The sequence below is a fragment of the Canis lupus genome, chromosome 12 (genome assembly GCF_003254725.2).
Source record: "Canis lupus dingo isolate Sandy chromosome 12, ASM325472v2, whole genome shotgun sequence".
Classification (NCBI taxonomy): domain Eukaryota; kingdom Metazoa; phylum Chordata; class Mammalia; order Carnivora; family Canidae; genus Canis; species Canis lupus.
Window position 1 is genome coordinate 56,698,704 of NC_064254.1, and position 20,181 is coordinate 56,718,884.

At 32.9% G+C, this 20,181-nt stretch overlaps 1 long non-coding RNA gene across 1 annotated transcript in view; it reads left to right on the plus strand.

Moving 5' to 3' along the window:
* LOC112658675 (uncharacterized) overlaps positions 1–20,181 on the plus strand; it is a 289,995-nt gene that overhangs the window by 146,525 nt on the left and 123,289 nt on the right. The window contains exon 3 of the long non-coding RNA XR_003135887.3: positions 6,844–6,928. This is a non-coding gene — a long non-coding RNA (uncharacterized LOC112658675). The remainder of the gene's footprint in view (positions 1–6,843; positions 6,929–20,181) is intronic.

A 20,181-nucleotide genomic window follows, 5' to 3' on the forward strand; every position in this document is an offset into this window, starting at 1 on the left:
TAAATTAGTCATAAAAAGACGAATACCATATGGTTCCACTCATACGTGGAATTTAAGAAATAAAACAAATGAGGAAAGGTAGGGAAAGAGAGCAAGAAAGACAAATCAACTGATGGTTAGGAGAGGGGAGGTTGGTGGGGGAATGGGTGAAATAGGTGATGGGGATGAAGGAGTGCATTTGTGATGAGCAGGGGGCAATGTATGGAAGTGTTGAATCACCATATTGTACAAGAAACTAAGATATCACTATATGTTAGCTAACTGGAATAAAAATAATGACTTAAGTAAAAAAATCTTCGGGATAATACATTTTATGAAACTAGATTTTGTAAAGTTAAGCTTAAAAAAGGACAAGTTTTTACTACTGAGTAATATTCCATGGTCTATATATACATATATATATATGTATATATATATATATATATAATATGCCATATATTTGCTTATTCTTTCACTTGTTAATAGACATTTGGGTTGTTTTCAGTTGTGGTTGTTATGTTTTTAGTTCAGCCACTATGATCATTTGAATATGCGTCTTTTGGTGGACATAGATTTTCATTTCTCTTGGTTAAATACCTAGAAGTAGAATTGCTGAGTCACACGGTAAGCATTTGTTTAACTTCACAAGAAACTCCAAATTGTTTTCTAAAATAGCTAAACCATCTTATATTCCTTATGGCAATGCATATGATTTTGAGTTCTTCCACTTCCTCACCAACACTTAATATAATAAAATGTTTTAATTTTTTAAAGATTTATTCATTCATTTATTAATTATTATTATATATTTTTACATATATATACATATATACATATATACATATATATATATATATATATATAGAGAGAGAGAGAGAGAGAGAGAGAGAAAGAGAGGTAGAGACATAGGCAGGGGGAGAAGCAGGCTCCATGCAAGGAGCCCGACGCGGGACTCGATCCCGAGACTCCAGGATCGCACTCCGGGCCAAAGGCAAGCGCCAAACCGCTGAACCACCCAGGGATCCCCAAAATGTTTTAGTTTTATCCATTCTAAAGTATATATAATAACATCCCATACTGATACATGCAACAACATGGACAGATCTCAAGAAATTTAGCTGAGTCAAATAACTATGCACAAAATAATACACACTGTATAGTTCACTTGCATGAAAGAGGCAAATTTGATGAGTCATGCCTGAATGATCAATATTTACCTGGTGCGGGAGATGGGGCTAAGAATTATCTGCAAAGCAGCACAACAAAAAGAAACTTTTGAGGATCAGGGAAATATTCTATATTTTTATTAGCATAGTTGCATCAGTGTGTATATTTGTCAGAATTCATCACAAAGTTAACTTAAAATAGATGCACTTAATTGTATGTAAATAATAAATCTGTAAACTGATATAAGAACCATGTTAAACCTGCTGTTATTAGCAAAATATCTTAAACATATCTGCTTGTTATTAATAATACAAGTGTTTTAAGAATGTGAAACAAGGGTGCAAGCAATCCACGAAATCAAGCATTGTGCATTCCAGCAAACATGTCTGTAAAAGCTGTCTACGTATCCTGCAGTTTGTTCAATTAAGTCACATCTTTATAACTACAGAGTATAATTCTGATCAAGTGGTCATTCGGGTCCAGTTCTGATATTTCTAATTTACCAAATTCTGAACATTTGCTAATGATTACTAAATGAATACATGTTCTTATAAAAAGCAACTCAAAGTAAAGGGGCATCCATCATTCTATCACCTAAAGGAATTATTGTATTTTGGAATATTCCTTTATTTTTTAATGCAATTTTTACATGTGGCTCAGATAATATGGTAAGTGCTATTTTGTAAGTACATTTTTTTACTCAATATTAAATCATTAACATTTTCCCAAGTCATTAAACATTCCATAAACATCATTTTAATAACTACATAATAGCTCATCATATGCCTGTACCATAATTAACGATTACTCTTTTAATGGCATTTGAGATTTTTTTCTAAACAGCAGTCACACTGCCTAGCTCATTGAAAGCTCAATGAAAATTTTGTTGAATGAATTAGTCATAAACAATGTTGTGAAGAACATCTTTGTGTCACAATCTTTCTTTTGTGCAAAACTAAGCTAGGTTCCTAGAGCTAGAACGTCTAGGGTAAATTGTTTTTTAAAGTGTTAAAAGCACTCAATTAATTTGTCAGAAGCTTTTATTTTGGGAGAAAAGACAAAAATGATACTATATATGGTTTTTTTAAGTTAAACTAAGACATTTTTAAATAATTGTGTTTTAGAGTGTTCTAGTTCATTATTAAAAAGATTTTTATTTATTTATTTGAGACAGGGAGAGAGCCAGTGAGAGAGAGCATGAGCAGGGGTAGAGGCAGAGGGAGAATCAGCTTCCTCCCTGAGCTGGGAGCCCAATGTAGGCTGGATCCCAGGACCCCGGGATCATGACCTGAGCCAAAGGCAGCTGCTTTGGCTAACTAAGCCACCTAGGTGCCCCTGGTTCATTTAAAACTGTTTCTTTTACTAGTGTACTTGTGTGATCAATTAAGGGTAAAACTCTACCTCTGTTTCTTTCCCTTAAAAAACAAAAACAAAACAAAAACTAATGGTAGTCCTATCTCTGAGAACATTCTTTTTTTTAGATTGTCTCTGATTCTTTTATACTTAAATCCAGTTTCTAAATTCAAGATTTCCTGGCTGGATTATAGTTTCTGCTACTATGTTTGCCATTACTGCCTTTTTGAGTAGAGTTTGGTTTTTCTGTAAATTTGTTTCCACTCTGACACTTACTGAGTATAAGATACAAAGAAAACATAACTAGAGTGTTGTGGTCATGGTGGCCGAATTAACATTTTTCACTTGTGCTCTGCTCTACCTTACTCTGCCCTCGTTTATTTTCCCAATGCAGCAACAAGCATGAGGCTTCAGTCTCTTTTTGTGTTGATTCCTCTTTGCACTATTTCTCAAAGTCAAACTTTCTCATTTCTGGCAAAGGTATATCTTGGGCCCTATTGAACACACTTCAGGTCTTGCTAATCAAGCTGGCTGAAAAGGAAGAGTGCTGGCTGATGATCTGGCTCTTTGGGTAGAGAATTGTCTTATGTTGGCCCCTACTCCTGCCTATTCTCATTCTGATTTCAGCCTTCCCTATGCAGGGAGGAGCTGTTGGACCTGCTGCAATGATATAGAGCCAGAACAAAAGATTTTCTTGAAATATTGCTGTTAGAACATTGATTCTTGGAAGGCTCTTAATTTCTTTATAGTCTTTTCTAATTTCTCCATTTCTAATTTTCCTCTTTCTTCATAATTTGGGGTAGTTTCTTGACATGAAAATATTGTTATTTATTTTCGAAAGTCTACTTTCCTAGGAGAGAAGTCACTTTTTTCTTTTTAGATTTATATATTTATTTATTTTAGAGAGAGATTATGCGTGTGCACACACGATTGAGTGGGAGGAAGGGCAGAGAGAGAGAATCTCAAGCAGATTCCCCACTGAGCACAGAACTCATATCCAAGGAGGGCTAGATCCCAGAACCCATGAGATCATGACCTAAGCCAGAACCAAGAGTTGGATGCTCAACTGATTGAGCCACCAAGAGACCCTGAGAAGTCACTTTTAAAATGCTATTTAGATAATTAAGTTATGCCATATACCTTATATAAGTCATGCCCGGTACTTAAATCCATATCCATATGACCCAAAAAACCAAACTAGTATGTTGTCTTGGTAGTTTAGCCATCATAAAAAATAAATCTATATGCCACACATATAGCTTGCCTGGCTTTTGCAAAGATGAATCTGAAAAAAGTAAATAAGTTAGTTGGAGCAACTCAAATGATTAAGTGATAGCATCTGAGTATTTCATATGTTTCAAGGAACACTTATTCTTTCACTTCTTTGAGTAGAGTCCAGTAACTTTCTGTTTCATTGAAAATTTAGAATTTTTATGCAGCTTAATAAAATCTTTGAGAAAAAAGTGACTCACTGTTTCCCTCTAGGAGATGTATTAAAACCAAGGTACAAAAATCTGAATATAGGTAAACAAAAAATAGACCAGACAGCACAATGAGTAAAATTTCTCTCTGAATCAATTCAATTTCACACTGTATTAAAATGATCAGCTCTTTCTCTCATTGTATGCCAGTAGTAAAAGTAAACACTCTTTGAAGAAAGTAGCATCGCTCAGAACTTTCAATTATTTCTTTAATTTCTCATGAAACATCTTTCAAAAATTATCAAACATATAAAGGCTAATCATTAACTAAAAATCTAGAGGGAAAATAAAAGCAGAAAATAATAACTAATCTATAGGAAACCTTGATATGGTTGTATCAGACAAAAATTCAGCACAGAACTTGATATTATAATAATCTAATAAAAATTCTGAAAATAGATAATGCAATAAATGTAATTAAGAATATAAAAGATGGGCTTAAAAGAATAGACACAGTTTAAGAGAGAATAAACAATTTGGAAGAGAGGGCAAAAGACAATATCCCAGACTGAAGCAAGGAAATACTAAAGGATAGAAAATACGATAAAAATGTAAAAGATATGCAGAACATGGCTAAATTGTCTAACATATATGTAATTTGAAGTTATAGAAGGAGAAGAGAAAAAGTATGGAGGCAGAACTCATTTTTCTGCAGTAATTGAAGAAATATTGGTTTAGAGTTTTCCAACTGGATAGAAAAATTTGCAGCAGACACTCATAAAGCTTTGTGAATTCCAAGCAGAATTAATAAACAAACCAAAACAAAACCACCTAAAAACAGGTACTCCATAGGAAACCACTGAAAACCTAAGCTAAAGAGACAATCTTTAAAATAGCCTGAATAAAACACGATTACTTTCAACAGGGAAACAGATGAAAAACAAACCAAGAAACAGGAAGACTTGGAATTGAAGGAAAATGGGATCTAGACTTGAAGGTTGTTGCTGAAGAGATGATATCAGCTGTGCCCCTGCTCGAGAAATTAACTTGCCCAGATTAGGAAATAAAGACAGAATGTTGAAAGTTCCCTTGCAGTTGTCTTCCAAAGGTCACAAATGACAATAGGAGATGCCCCAATACAATTGGGCTTTCTTATTTCAGTGGGAACATAACAAGGTCCTTGGTAGAGGCCAAATAAATGGTGATGCATATCCAGCGGAGACATAGGAGAAGCAATATTGACCACAATGAAAAGAAACATCTGAATGCTTTAAGGCTCAAATATTTTACAAGGTCATCTGCTGACATGTGACAGTGAATAAAGCTGTGATATTTTGAAACACAGATGAAAGGTTTTTAGGCTAATCAATACTGTCTTCAATTTTAAAACACATTTCTCTCCATTACAAATGAGGTGAGAAATACTGTACAAGTGGCAAGTCAAAAAATATGGCACAATTCCCTTGGCAGCTGCCCATTTCCTTGACTCCATTACTATGCACTTCATGAAGGCCTGTCAATGCTGCCAGCTGAATGAGGGTCAGGGGTTGGGGGAAAACAGGTGTTGCTCAGAGCATTTTATTTGACAGTAGTGAGCATGGAGGTCACTGACCCAGTGGAAGGAAAATAGGCCCAACAACAGTGGCAAGCTGTACCGTGTGACATTCTTTGCCCTCTTTTTTACATTCATTTCCTTTTTGATTCATAGAGAATCTTTTCTTTTTCAACAACATAGGGAATACCCTTTGTTTCTGGGCCCTAGAAGGACTCAAGTCTAAAGATACCTGTGGAGTTTTGAAATTGCAAGGCAGGATGAAAAGTTATTTTGGGCCAGTGTTTGGGTGATTGGGTGATAAATTCTGACTTCTGACAAGAGGTTTAAATAAAATAAAGCATAGAGAAGAATTAGACAATGACAGGTGGGGTCTTTTTTGGTTTAATATGCTTTAACTTTAATTTTCCTACATATATGAAGTGGATGCAATGTTTTATTCATTTGACTTTTTATTTTTCTCTTTTTACTTTCTTCTGATTTCTGTTTCTCTATTTCTCTTCTCTCTCACAATCTTTCACACTCTGGCTTGCTTATACACATACACACACACGAGCACATTTCCTTCTTTAAATAAAGGAGAAGGTTTTATACAATATTTTGAGATTTTTATTTCAAGAGTATTATTAAGGGATGAAAGTTGGGCATATTTTGAAATATTCTTTGAAAGATACCTATAAGTCATCTTTCTACTTGACGCTTACCACATGATGTTAAATATTCTTGTTTTTTTTCTTTTTACTGTTTTTTAAAATTCATTTAAAAGTAGCAATCCTCTAGAAAGATGCCATCAGGTGTCATTAAGTGACATTGAATAATTTTGCAAAATTGCATAAAAATACATATTTCACCAGTTACTCCTAATAACATTTTATAGCTTAGGTAGTATGCTGCTTTCTAATACTCTAGAGTATTTATGAAAATAGCTGGGAATTAAGGTACTAAGTATTGAGTTTAAAACCACTACAGAATATTATGTTACTTGAGTAATACCAGCATGAATGAAAAAAAAAAGGTTGAAGAGTGTATCAAAATGCAAATGGTAGTTAGAGACATATCGTGATGTACTGTGATGGAATGATAATGTTATGAATATCTGTTGCTATATTCCAGCAATTAAAAGAATCTGTTTTTTGTAAATGGGATAGACACATTAAATCAACATCTGTCAGATTCAGACTTAAACAGCTAAGGGAAAAACCAAAGGCAATGATGGCAGGGGTTTTATATTTATAAGGAAATACTATATGGATCAATTTTTAAGATTTGCTTCTTTTGATAAAATGAAAAATACCAATTGTTTCCATAAAATAAGCTTTGCTTTTACATTTGACATTTAGTTTGTCCATGTTTCTTTGTTTTGCTTTTCAGACTCAACTTTTCTACATAATTAAGAATTTACAGCTTAAGCACTGCCAAAAACCACATCTGAACTGAAATCAATTATCTGTGTTTGGTAAGTCTGGCAGAAAACATTTGATAAACATTTTTATTTGCAATAAACTCTAATGTTCATGCTTTATCTTTGATCTTATTGAATACTCTTAAGAAAATTTCTAAGCATCACTTCAGGTTATTTTGCCCAAATTGCCTTAAATGTTGGCAAGGTGTGGGACCTCTTTTACTGTTATATTTAATCTGCTGTACCTAAAGCCAAAAAGTCTACTATCCTGCCATTCTTAAAAAAAAAAAACAAAACAAAAAGAATAAAAATACATGCCTTTATATTATCCATTTGAATCTGGTAGTTCAACTTTTCATCAAAGTCAAGCTCATGGTAAAATCCTTCCAGTTGGGGGAGCCTGGGTAGCTCAGTGGTTTAGTGTGGCCTTCAGCCCAGGGCATGATCCTGGACACCGAGGATCGAGTCCCATGTCGGGCTTCCTGCATGGAGCCTGCTTCTCCCTCTGTGTCTCTGCGCCTCTCTCTCTCTCTCTCTATGTCTCTCATGAATAAATAAATAAAATATTTTTTAAAAAATCCTTCCAGTTGATCATATTAAAAAATTAAACCTTACTTGTCTTAGTCTGTTTGGGGAACTATAACAGAACACCATTGACTGGGTAAAATATAAACAACAGAAATGTATTTCCTACAGTTCTAGAGGCTGAGAATTCCAAGATCAAGGAGCTGATAGATTCGATGTCTGGTGAGGGCCCAGTTTCTTTTTTGTAGACAGTTATCTTTTTGCTCTGCCCTTACATGGAAGAAGGGGCAAGAGAGCTCTCTGAGGTATCTTTTATGAAACCACAAATCCCATTCATGAGAGCTTCTCCCTTATGATCTAATCACCTCCAAAAGGCCTCCTTTCAAATCCCACCATAATGGGGACTGGTTTCAACATATAAATTTTGGAGGACACAAATGTTCACCCTATAGTATCACTTTACATTGCCAATTCTTTCATTACTTTATCTTATGAAGATTAGTAATTTAGATGCCTAGGATGTACTTCAATGGTTCATCCCATCTTTGAGAGTCAGAAGTTCCTAAGCATTCCCTTACTATACTTGGCCCTTGGCCTCAGTTTTCCCTTTGGCATTTTCTCTTAACATTTTTTTTCCTAAAACTTGGATAATATGTACACAAAAGGGGACTGCAAGTTTCATCTTTGATAATACGGCCACAAAATATAAAATTCATCAGTTTATTATTGTCATTGGTTAAATCATGTACAAAAATAATGACAAATACTGAACAGTACAGAAGCATTTAGAGTGATTGTGGAAATATTAAGCCAAGAAATCAAGATATAGAAACAAAGTATAAGGAAACAAAAGGTTGACAAAGAGAAAAGACAATAAAATGTAAAAAAATTAATATTGGCTGCTAAGCCACTCAATGTATATTTACTGAACAGCTACTATTTTCTAGATACAGATGTATTTCCAGATTTTCAACTAATCACTTTGCATTGACAACTTTTATGATGTTAAATATTTTTCTGATATCAAAGAATGGCTGTTTATTGTAGAAAAATTCTAATATAGGAAAATATCTAAAAATAGAAATGAAAACCTCTTTTTAAAAAGATTTTATTTAATTATTTGAGAGAGAGAAAGAGGGACAGAGTGCACAAGCAGGGGTAGTGTCAGAGGGAGAGGGAAAGCAGGCTCTCTGCTGAGCAGGGCTCTATTCCAGGACCTCAGGATCATGGCCTGAGTTGAAGGCAGATGCTTAATCACCTGAGCCACCCAAGAACCCCTAAAAACTCTTTAAGGACATCTTTAAGTTAAAGTATTGCTAACATTTAGCATATCATCTTTTTTTCTGTGTATATACTATTTTTATTGTATTGCAAATCTTCTAAATATTGTTCATATATTCTGATTTCTTAAAGTTAGCTTTATTTTCTTTTTTCCCATTATATTAAAATCTAAAATATCTTAAGTGTTTCTATATATTTCAACAATTTTATGTGCCAAAATATATTTAATTCTTCCATTACTCTTGGGCATTTAGGTTGTTTACAGTGTTTTGTTGCTTTAGATGATGTTACAATCAATATTCTCATTCATAAAGTTTTGGGTTTTTTTTCATCAGATACATCCTCAAAATGAATCCCCAAAATGTAACTATGAGTATAAAACTTATATCCAGCAGAATTATTTCAATTTAAATGTCCACCAGTACTTTGAGATTCCCTCTTGCCCCACTAGGTATAATACTAAAATAAAATAAATAAATAAATAAAAGTAATTACCAGAAAATTTTTTACTGACATAATGGATGAGTAAGAGCATTTTGTTTTAATTTACATTTATTTAATTGCAAAAGTGATTAAATATTTTTAGATGAGTATTAAGCATTTGTATTCTTTCTCATATAATAATAGCTCCATTGAGCTATTAGTTTTTTTCTTATTGATCGGTTAGAATTTATATATTGATATTATAAATCTCTTCTTATAAGTTTTTCCAAGTATCATTTCTTTGCCTGTTCATTTTTTTGTATATATTTGACATACTTAATTTTGACCAAACTCAAACCTTTGGAATTTCTGTCATGATTTTTTTTTAATTGCATTTATGTTTGGCATCTGACCTCATCTAGAGAACCAAAAGATAAACTGATAGAATTTTCCTCTAGTTATTATTTTATCATTTAACACCTTAATCCTTGTGGAATAATTTTGGATTATGATATGAAGTATGAGAGCTGATTAATATATCTATTCCCACTTGTGAACTTTGCAAGTGAAATTTTGGATCATTTGCCATTTTACTATAAAAAAAAGGAAAATAAGTCTATTAAGATAAATAGTATGTCAATATTAAGAAATGTCTCTTTCAGATATCAGATTTCATTAACTATCTAAATTAATGTTAAGAAAGAATTGATATACTTAAACTTTTATATATAAAAGCAATATATCTCTATTCAAATAATATTGTAAAAATCACAGTAATATAAAATGTTAAAACTATAATATAGAAATAAACTATATTTTGTATGATATACTAATGTGATATTGCATTTATGCTACTATATAGTATAAACAAAAACACATATTTTATATTACTATATATGTAATATAGAGCTGAAAATTTAGTAATAAAACATTTATTAAGTGATCTCACATTTTGGTTTAAATTGTTTATTAGTGTTTTATTATTTTGTTGACATTGCAATATTTTACATAAATTTTATAACTGATTAATTACTAAAGGTATTAAGAGAGAGATTGAAGAGGAAAATAGTACCATGTTAAAAGCTTAAAGTATTAATTCAAATGTGCCCAGTTTTTGAATTCTGACTTTAGAAAAATATGTATTCCAGCTGAAATTATATGCCATCCCAAAATTCTATTATCCTATCCACATGTGAGGGTGGGAGAAAGATACTTGAAGATATGCAAGATATGCAAAAATAACACTAATATGCACATCTACTGCTTCTATGGAAATCACTTACAAACTCTAAATAAGATGGAGCACCTGAGTGGCTCCGTTGATTGAGCATCTGATTCTTGATTTCAGCTCGGGTTATGATCTCAGTCTCGTGAGAGCAAGCCCCACATTGGGCTCTGCCTGTCTGTTTGTTCCTCTCCGTTTCCCTCTGTCCCTGCCCCTGCTGATCCACACTCTCTCTCTTTCTCTTAATTAATTAACAGAGAAATCTCAAAAAGGAGGTGACAAAGAGGGGAAACACTGAGACCAATAAAACTCTATCTACTGTCTTATCCAAATGACAAATTGACTCTCTTGGAATATATCATATAAACACTAAATTAAAACCCTTGAAAAAAGACATATATTCTGTGAAGGAAATTTTAGTAACAATATCAAATTTAAAATGTGTAACTATCTCAACAAAACACAGAAAATAGGGTTGGAGGCAAGAATAAGCTGAAGAAGGAAGTAAGGAAGTAAAATTTTCCCAAACGTGTCCTCTTTGTGCAGAAGGGAAAAGGAGGGAGAAGTGGGAGAAACAGATTTTATTCCTCTGAGATAATCTTATTGCAGGGAAGGATAAGTTTGGATAAAAGAAACTAAAGCATTTTTATGTACATAAGAGTGCATCTGACTGGGAAAAATATATCTTCCTTTCTAATCATGATACAGAAATATGTGCCTGATTATATAAATAGGAAAAGAGAGTAATATCAATAACATGATAAATTGTAACATTACTTTCAAATTTACAAGGAATAAATTGAATGAAAACATTATGATCAAATGAGAAAAAAATAAAATTTAACACATAAGAAATATATAATTAAGGTCAAAGCAACAAAGTCAAATTTATAAAACACTAAATATAAATGAACTGAATTTTCTCACTAGAGGACAGAGACTGTTGAGTTCAATGCACAAACAAATATAAGACACATAATAAGGTATGCATTAAATACAATTTAAAGAAAGGATGGGAAAGAAACACTAAGGAAAGTAAAGATGGTAAAATGTCAGTGATCATATCAGACATATCACAACCAGTGTTAAAAATCTGAAAATGAGAAAGACACTAAGTAATGATAGCATACACCATTTATAAAGAAGATAAGTCATGCTCTTGTATTTGACAAGGCACAAAGTAGCTGAATCTGTTTGTAAAAGGATATTTCAATTATCCTCTACTAGGTTTGGAGAGAGGAAAAATATTCTCATAAAAATAAATTGAATTTTAAAATAAATGACATTGCATATTAGCTACAAATATGAGTTTATATCTCTTAAAAAGGGAAGATATTTATTTTGGATGTTCTGAAGAATTTGCAAAAATCTGCCCATACTTGGCCACAAGAAAAACTTAAAAATTTTAAAACAAAAGAATTTTTACAGGCTTCACGCATTGATTATTACCAAGTAAATAAATAAAGCATAATAAAAAATTGTAAAAGGTTATCCATTTTGTGGAAAATATATAATTATTGGATCAAGCCAGAAAAAAAATGGAAATTATGATATCTCTAGAAAACCAAAAAGAAAAAAAAGCACAACAAAATTGTAAGGGCATAGCCAAAGTCCTACCCAGAGAAAAATTCACTATTAATGTCTTAATAAATAAGAAAGAAAAATATATAAATTATTTTATGAATTTAGAAAACATAAAACAGTAGAAATAAGTAGAAATACTTCATACTAAAAATAAAAATTGAAGTGAATTGGGGTGCCTGGGTGGCTCAGTCAGTTAAATGGCCAACTCTTGAGTTCAGCTCAGGTCATGATCTTAGGGTCCTGGGATTGAGCCTTGTGTGCTCAGTGGGGAGTCAGCTTCAGGATTCTCTCTCCCTATGCCTTTCCCCCCACTGCTTTGCTCTCTTTCTCTCTCTCAAATACACAAACCTTTAAAAAATAAAAAAATAATAAAAATAGAAATTAATAAAGTAGAATATAGAAAACAGTAAAATTTAAAATCAAGACTGTTTAACATCTACAATATACAGATGGTTCCTGACTTAGAATAGTTTGACTTATATTTTTCAACTTTACCATGGCGAGAAAGCAATAGGCATTTAGTGGAAACTACACTTCAAAATTTGAATTTGGATCATTTCCAGGACTAGCGATATGTGATGCTGGGCAGCAGCAGTGAGCCACAACTCCCAGTCAGCCACATGATCATAAGGGTAAACAAATGATACATTTAACATAACTGTAGCCATACAGTCATTCTGTTTTTCACATTTAGTATAGTATTCAATATATTACATGATATATCCAACACTTTATTATAGAATAGGCTTTGTGTCAGAGAATTTTGCTCAACTGCAGGCTGATGTAAGTGTTCTGAGCATATTTAAGGTAGGCTAGGCTCAGCTATGATGTTCTGTGCATTAGATGAATTAAATACATTTTCAATTTATAATGGGCTTATCAAGATATAACCCCACTGTAAGTCAAGGGAGACCTAATGGGAGACACCTCATGAGATTTGGTAAGAATAAAAGTGAGTAAAAGGAAAAAAGAAAAAATGAAAAAGAAGAAATAACTACATATATAGCATAGATATAAAATCAGGAGATAATGCCAGGTATAGCTCCATGAAAACACATGACAGAAAGGATGACTAATATCCCTGAAAATAGAAATTTCCAAGAAAGTACTCAAGACCACTGGAGAAGAGTTTAGAAAGGTAATTAAAGATTTACCTTGGGAAACTATAACAAGTACTTTCATTTCTAATAACATCATGGACTATATACTATGAAAAATATTTGCACTTTGAAACAAACAAACAAAAAATATCTTCTTTTAAAAGACACTCTAAATAAAATAGAAGCCAAAACATAGACTTGGGATAAAAATATGCAATACATATATCTGTTAAAGACATGAATCTCAAATATGTAAAGTGCACTTAAAATCAATAATAAGAAGATAATCCCTTAAAATGAAAGGATTTTACCCTTTAAGATGATTTTTAATAATGTGAGCAAATCATTCACAAAATAGGATATATAAGCTACTGAGAATACATAAATTTGATTAACATTTTTTACCATGAGGAAAATGCAAATTATAGCTCAATGGGACATTTCTTCATCCTCATTAGAACAGCAAGAAATTAAGACTAACAATTCAATTATTAGCAAAGTTTCAGAGCAATAGGTATAGGTATTTTCCTAAATTGCTCCTGAGACTGTAAAATGGTAGAACTACCTAGGAAAGCTATTTGACAATTCGAATCCTATATATTTACCCAAGTGAATTAGAAACATATGTTTGTAAAAAGATTATACAAGGATATACATAGCAGCTTTATTCATGATGTCTAAAACCTAAAATCGACAAAATGGCCCAATATGTGTGAATTTGTAAACAAACTGATATAATCACAGTGGATTACTACTCAGCAGTATAAAAGCAACAAATTACTGAAACTTCCAAAAATATAGATGAATCTCAACTTTTTAAATTATTATTATTTGCTGAGAAGGAGCTACATAAAATACAAGACATAGAGTACTTTTTGTATGATTTCATTTATATGAAGATCAGGAACATACAAGATTAGTTGATGGTGATAAAAATCAGAACAATGAGTATCACTGAAAAGAATAATAACAGAACATTCTAAGGAAATGGTAATGTTCTATAAGTTTGTTGAGGTTGTGGTTACATGGATATATACATTTGTCAACCAGGACAAAAATAGTAAAATAATATTCATTAGATTATCTGTAAAAGCAAAATCAATATTATCATTCATGAAAAAATTTAGAAATATGCTAAATATCCATCAGTAAATGATTAAATAATGACTAAAGAAATTGTAATATAATACTACAGTGCAATACTGTAATTCAGTAAAAAATTAAAGAATTACAGATGAATGATTTTCAGAAAGAAATGACTGAAAATTCTTGGCTGAAGAAAAATTCATGTCGTATTATTCCTGTTGAGGAATAATTGACTCCATGCCAAATTAAGCAATATATCCTAAACATAAATATGAACATCATATAGCTATGAAGAAGAACCATAAAATAATAAATCCAAAACTTGTATTTCCAACCTCTCAGTTGGAAGAGGTTATGCATGTATATGAACACAGGGGTTTTCAAATGTTTTGGAAAACTTCATTTTTTTTTTGGCCTGGTGATTGGTCCATTGCTATTTATATTCTTTTATATCTGTGAAATACTTAACAATTTATAAAATGGGGTGAAGAGTCAGCAGAAAAGATTTTTTTATGTCTGAATTTTATTCAAACCCAAGGAATGCAATTCCATTATGATTAAAATTGTTACAAAATTTATTTTATTATTTTATTTTATTTATTTACTCATGAGACATGAGAGAGAGAGAGGCACAGGCACAGGCAGAGGGAGAAGCAGGCTCCATGCAGGGAGCCTGACGTGGGACTCAGTCCCAGGACTCTAGGACCACACCTGGGCCAAAGCAGGCACTAAACTGCTGAACCACCCAGGGATCCCCTTTTACAAAATTTAAAAAGCAACCGAAACCTACCCAAAACCTGATAAGAGAAGCATGAATTAGAGAACTATGAACTATCTCATTTGTCTTGAGTTAATACAGTAAAAATGTTAATTCTTCAAATATTGATTATTAAATTAACGAATTTTTTATTGGAATCAACACAGAACTCTGATGGGAATAAAATGATTTAAACTGTATATGGAAGATTAAATAAATAGGAGTCAAAATAGGAGAACTATTTAATAAATTAGACTACTAGAATACAACATATACAGAATAAATTCTAAATGGTTTTAGAAAGATTCTACACAGATATTTTAGACATTACATATTCAGCCTGGGTTTCTGTGAGAAGCCTTTTTTAAACAAGAATGGAAATCCAGTTGCTAGAAAAGAATAAATAGGCATGATTAATAATGTAAAAATGGAAACTTTGTATAGCAAAAGATCACACTTTCTCAAAACTTAGGAGGCAATACAAAGATAGAGTAAAAGAATTGAGTATCTCTTATATTGTTTCTAACCCTGCTCTCTAGTCTATTATATATTGAATGGATTATTTAATTAGTATAATTAGATGAGTGCTTTAAATTCAAATGAAGTCATAACTCATTTAATTTAGTCAACAAATATGTTTTGGACACCTATTTTGTTCCAGCCCTGTTTTATAGATGCTAGAGAAACAGCAGTGAATAAAACCAAAGAAAAAACCTACCCACATGGAGCTCACATTATAAATAAGTAAAATATATAAAAAACAAATAATAAGTGAATTGTATATTAAAGAAAATAATATGTAAATATGTAGTACGTTAGTGATAAAAGCAGTGGAGAAAAACTAGAGTAGTGACATAGGGAGCATGTTGTGTGTGTGTGTGTGTGTATGCATAATTTTGGGGTATCCAGGGAATTGTTCACTAAAGGAGAAAGGTGATTAATGACCTGAAAAGGAAGAAAACAAGTCATGTAAGTATTCAAGTTAAGACTATCAGTGGCAGAGGGAAGAGCAAATTCAAAAACAGTGAATTGGGAACATGCTATGTTTGTTGCAGGAGCCACAATGAGGCCAAGGTGGTTAGAACATAATGAGCTGGGCTGGGGACAGTAGAAAAGAAAGGATAGATGATATAGACAGAGATAACAGATCAAGACTATCCACAGTAATAGGAGAAAAGGCAAAATATGTAGTCACAAAAAGCAGATTGCCAGAATTAAGAAGAAATCTCAATAAGCCTGTGGAAATTCTCTTGCATAGGTTTATGTTTTCTCAGTGAAATAGGAAGTAGAGTGGTTGCTGAGAATGAACATGAGGAAGTAAATACTGGAGAATTGGAGGAGGAGGCGGTATGAGTAAGTCATCATTCTAGGTGATGGAGAGAGTGAATGGAACTATAGTACCATTGAGCACTCAAAACACAATTGAAGTTTGTGATTAGAGATAGTTCAGAAAGCATTCTGTGTGTGTGTGTGTGTGTGTGTGTGTGTTCTCCAGCTATACTCGTACAAATGTACATGCCAGAAAAGACAGAGTTGGATTTAAACAGTTGTTTTGCCATTTGGATTTGGTACAATGCATTGAAAAAGGAACAGGGGAGTTGGAAGTGTATGTGAGGGAGTAAATCTAACTGAGGAAGTTAGCTGTGTAAACGGGAAAGTGGGGACGTAAGGGTGATGAGGACCATAAAAATCTGGTAGTGTCAATAGTTTATAGATCCTCGGGGGTCAAGGGTTGTTGAAAATGGGATTTAAGAGAGTGAGTTGAAAACATTTGGTGTGGACATTATGGATTGACAAAATTGGCATGGGGTTATAGAAGAAAACAACTATATTTCTCACAATGTTTAAAGATAAAAAATAACATCTATTTGAGATTCATGAAAGTTCCAATTCAGTCATTCGTTTTGGACACAGGTTTGAAGAGACAATTTGTACATTAAGTTGTACTATTTGATATTGAGCTCCTCAAAAAAAAAAAAAAAAAAAAAAAACCTTGCTAAATGTATGATTAATCTTTCATAGCTGTTTTTCATGTTTTTTCTAAAGCATTTTGGAAGCCATTGGTATTGGTATTATTTCTTGAGAATGATATCATTTTATCACTCTTAAATAATTTAAGGTTATTTTATGTCTTAAAAATACTCCTTTCAAAGCTCAATATACATATAATCTATGTGTTTGTCTATGTCTATGCACATGTCTTACTATGTGTGTGTGTTTTTATGATTGATAATCTCTTCTTAACACTGATTCTCAAAGTTCATATACTGAAGAATTTTTAAAAATACGTGTTCCCATAAAATAACCTTTCCCATTTACTTTCATCTACTTACCTTGGTCATTTTTCTGCAATGTTCACTTTCCATTCCTCATAAATCTTTTGCAAGGTTTCAATACCAGGACTTTGGCCCTAATCCAACACTTAGTTTTGGCTGTTGAAGACAACAGGTAGGGAACTGTTTTAGGGAATTTTAATATGAAATCACTTTGCTAAGTTGTAAATGTTTGCAGAAATATAGATTTCTGTAAGCATAAGTTTTAAGCATAAAGTTTTAATTTGAATTAAACTCCTATTTCCTCTATGCACATAACCTCTAAAAAATCTCTTTAGAATTTTAAAATTCTGAAGGGAGGAGGGAACTCAGATCACTTGGTTTAGGATTTTGCATAATCTATGCAAGATGATAATAAATGTTCCATTTGTTGTGTACTCTATTTTCTTACAAGACAGTCATGAAATATATTAGCATGTTAAAAATTCTGGGAAGTCCTGTAGCAAAGAAATCTGACCAAATTCAATGCAGCTTTTCTCAAACATAGTTGATATCAAAATTACTACCTGTCTTTGTTTTTTGCTGAACTCCTATTGACATCTCTTCGAACAAATACTTCTCAGAACAGTTTAAGAAATGTTGTTCTCTCAATAGATGAATAAACAGAGACATAGTATATCGATAGATTTTTCTAAAGTTGTATGACTATTTATTAGCAGAAAGGATTAATTTGGACTTCCAATTAAGTGCTTCTTTCTTCTGGTACTTTCTTACCCCAGTACTCTACTGAGTCATATCAAGGCAAAAGGAAAAATCTGTAACATTAATCTTGTCATTATTTAAAATGCTGACATTTTAGGTTTTTATTTATTTGCATAATTTTAAAAAATACTGAATAAAATGTATGTATCTTGATTACTGAGTTTTTTATTGTCTTTTATATTTTGTGCTTGAGTGCCCCCTGTACCTAGGCTAGTTCTGGGTTGGATTATCTCAACAAAATTATATGTATCTCCAGTCTTGCAACATCCAAAATATATTCCAAATTATTTAAAAGTTTGATGGAGGTGCCTGGGTGGCTCAGTCGGTTAGGCATCTGAGTCTTGATATCAGCTCAGGTCTTGATCTCAGGGTCATGGGCTCAAGCCACATGTTGGACTCCATGGCGAGCAAGGAGCCTACTTAAAAATTTTAAAAAAATTTTAAAAATTAATGAGGTCCCCACATCAAAACCCAATCTTCGGTTACTCTCATTCCTCACGTTTGTAGATAGAAACATACCTACTATTTTCTGCCCTTTTGTTCCTGAGAATAAGAGTATGCCTCCAATTTTTGGAATTTTATAGTGATTTTTTTTCAGGGAAATGCTTTTTTTTAAAGATTTTATTTATTTATTCATGAGAGACACACAGAGAGAGAGAGAGAGACAGAGAGGCAGAGACACAGGCAGAGGGAAAAGCAGGCTCCATGCAGGGAACCAGATGTGGGATTAGATCCAGGGTCTCCAGGATCATGCCCTGAGCTGCAGGCGGCGCTAAACCACTGTGCCACCGGGGCTGCCCCAATTTTTGGAATTTTATTATATAAATATCATGTAGATTTTTGCACATTTTCTGAAAATCTGAGATTTTAATTAACTGATAATTAAGAACCCAGGTCTTACACTAACCAGTTCATATATGCAATGGAATAAACTTGGGGCTGAGATTACATCTACTAGTTCCATGTAATAAAAATTCATATTCATCAGCTCAGTGAACTCAAATATAGCATGTTCTAAAGTGTGTTTCAGAGAAGGGCATGTTAATAGGTTTGGGGGAGGAGTGGGGCAAAATAATAAAATTAGTTGGATAGATAAAGGTCTGAATGAAACTAAAGAGAGTCGTTATTTCAGGACTTCTCAGAGCCTTTAATATGCTAATGTTCTTCAGGAATATGAAAAAAAGAAAAACTTTACAGAATGCAGTGTTTACTGAGCATGTCTGACTGTACATCTTTATATATATATGTCTGAATATATGTGAGCTTTTGCATAGAGCCTCTGTCATGGCACTATTGTTTCACAGATCGTGTTTGGAAAACACATCTCAAAGAAGCTAGTCAAGCTTAGATTTTGTTTTATAGGAAGTATTTTTCAGATGCTGTGTAATTCAGTGTTCAGTGGTTCCATTTTGTTCTCCAGTAGTAGTTCACTTATCCCAAAGACCAGCCAGGACTCTTGTTGTGCTGGAGAGAAATATTGAAAATTAACTGTTTTACTGAGTGACGATTTATGAAAATAGACCTGATTTCTCTGACCAATGCATCCAACATTTCACAGCTAAATGTTTTCCTAACTCTTGGGTAGCTGGTATGCACCTAATGGAAGAGTTCCCTATTTGGAACAGCTGATATGTTTCTCCTCATTGGCCCCGGTACTTCTGATCTGTTTGCTTCAAAAGAAATTGGGAAAATTGGGAAAATCTAAACCTTTACCCTTGTTACACCTCTGTTGTTTTCCACGTACAATGCAATGCATCCTTTCTTATATATGGCCATCCCTGAGGTCTGGAAGACCTTTTATTTTGCTTCAGGGATCCTGACGAAAATAATTTCTTGCCCACCCCTCTCCAGAGCCAATTATTAATTGGAAAAAATTAATAGTGATCTGCTGAAAATCCAATATGAAGTCTAAACCTGGTGTTCCTGAGAGTGTGTTTGAGAATAATTTTATGTTTTAGAGAAACTTTGGATAAATTCTGATAACCGTACTTTCAACTGCAGACAAAGATCCCAGACTGACCACAATGTAAAATCATCGCCTCTAACTGCCTTTCCTTTTCTTTTGTTTTAGGCGTGAACGCTTTGATAACATGTCAAGGTATGGTGAGGAAACATCGTCTTTCACTAGCAGCACAACCACTACCCATAACACACTTATGAACCTAAGTTAGTTTTCATCCCTAAACATCCCATCCGTAGTGCATTCACTGGCCGCACAGGTGGACCCTGCTTGGGTCAGAAAGGAATTTTCTCATCGTTAGCAGCACTACTTCCAGACTTTGAGTTTTTCA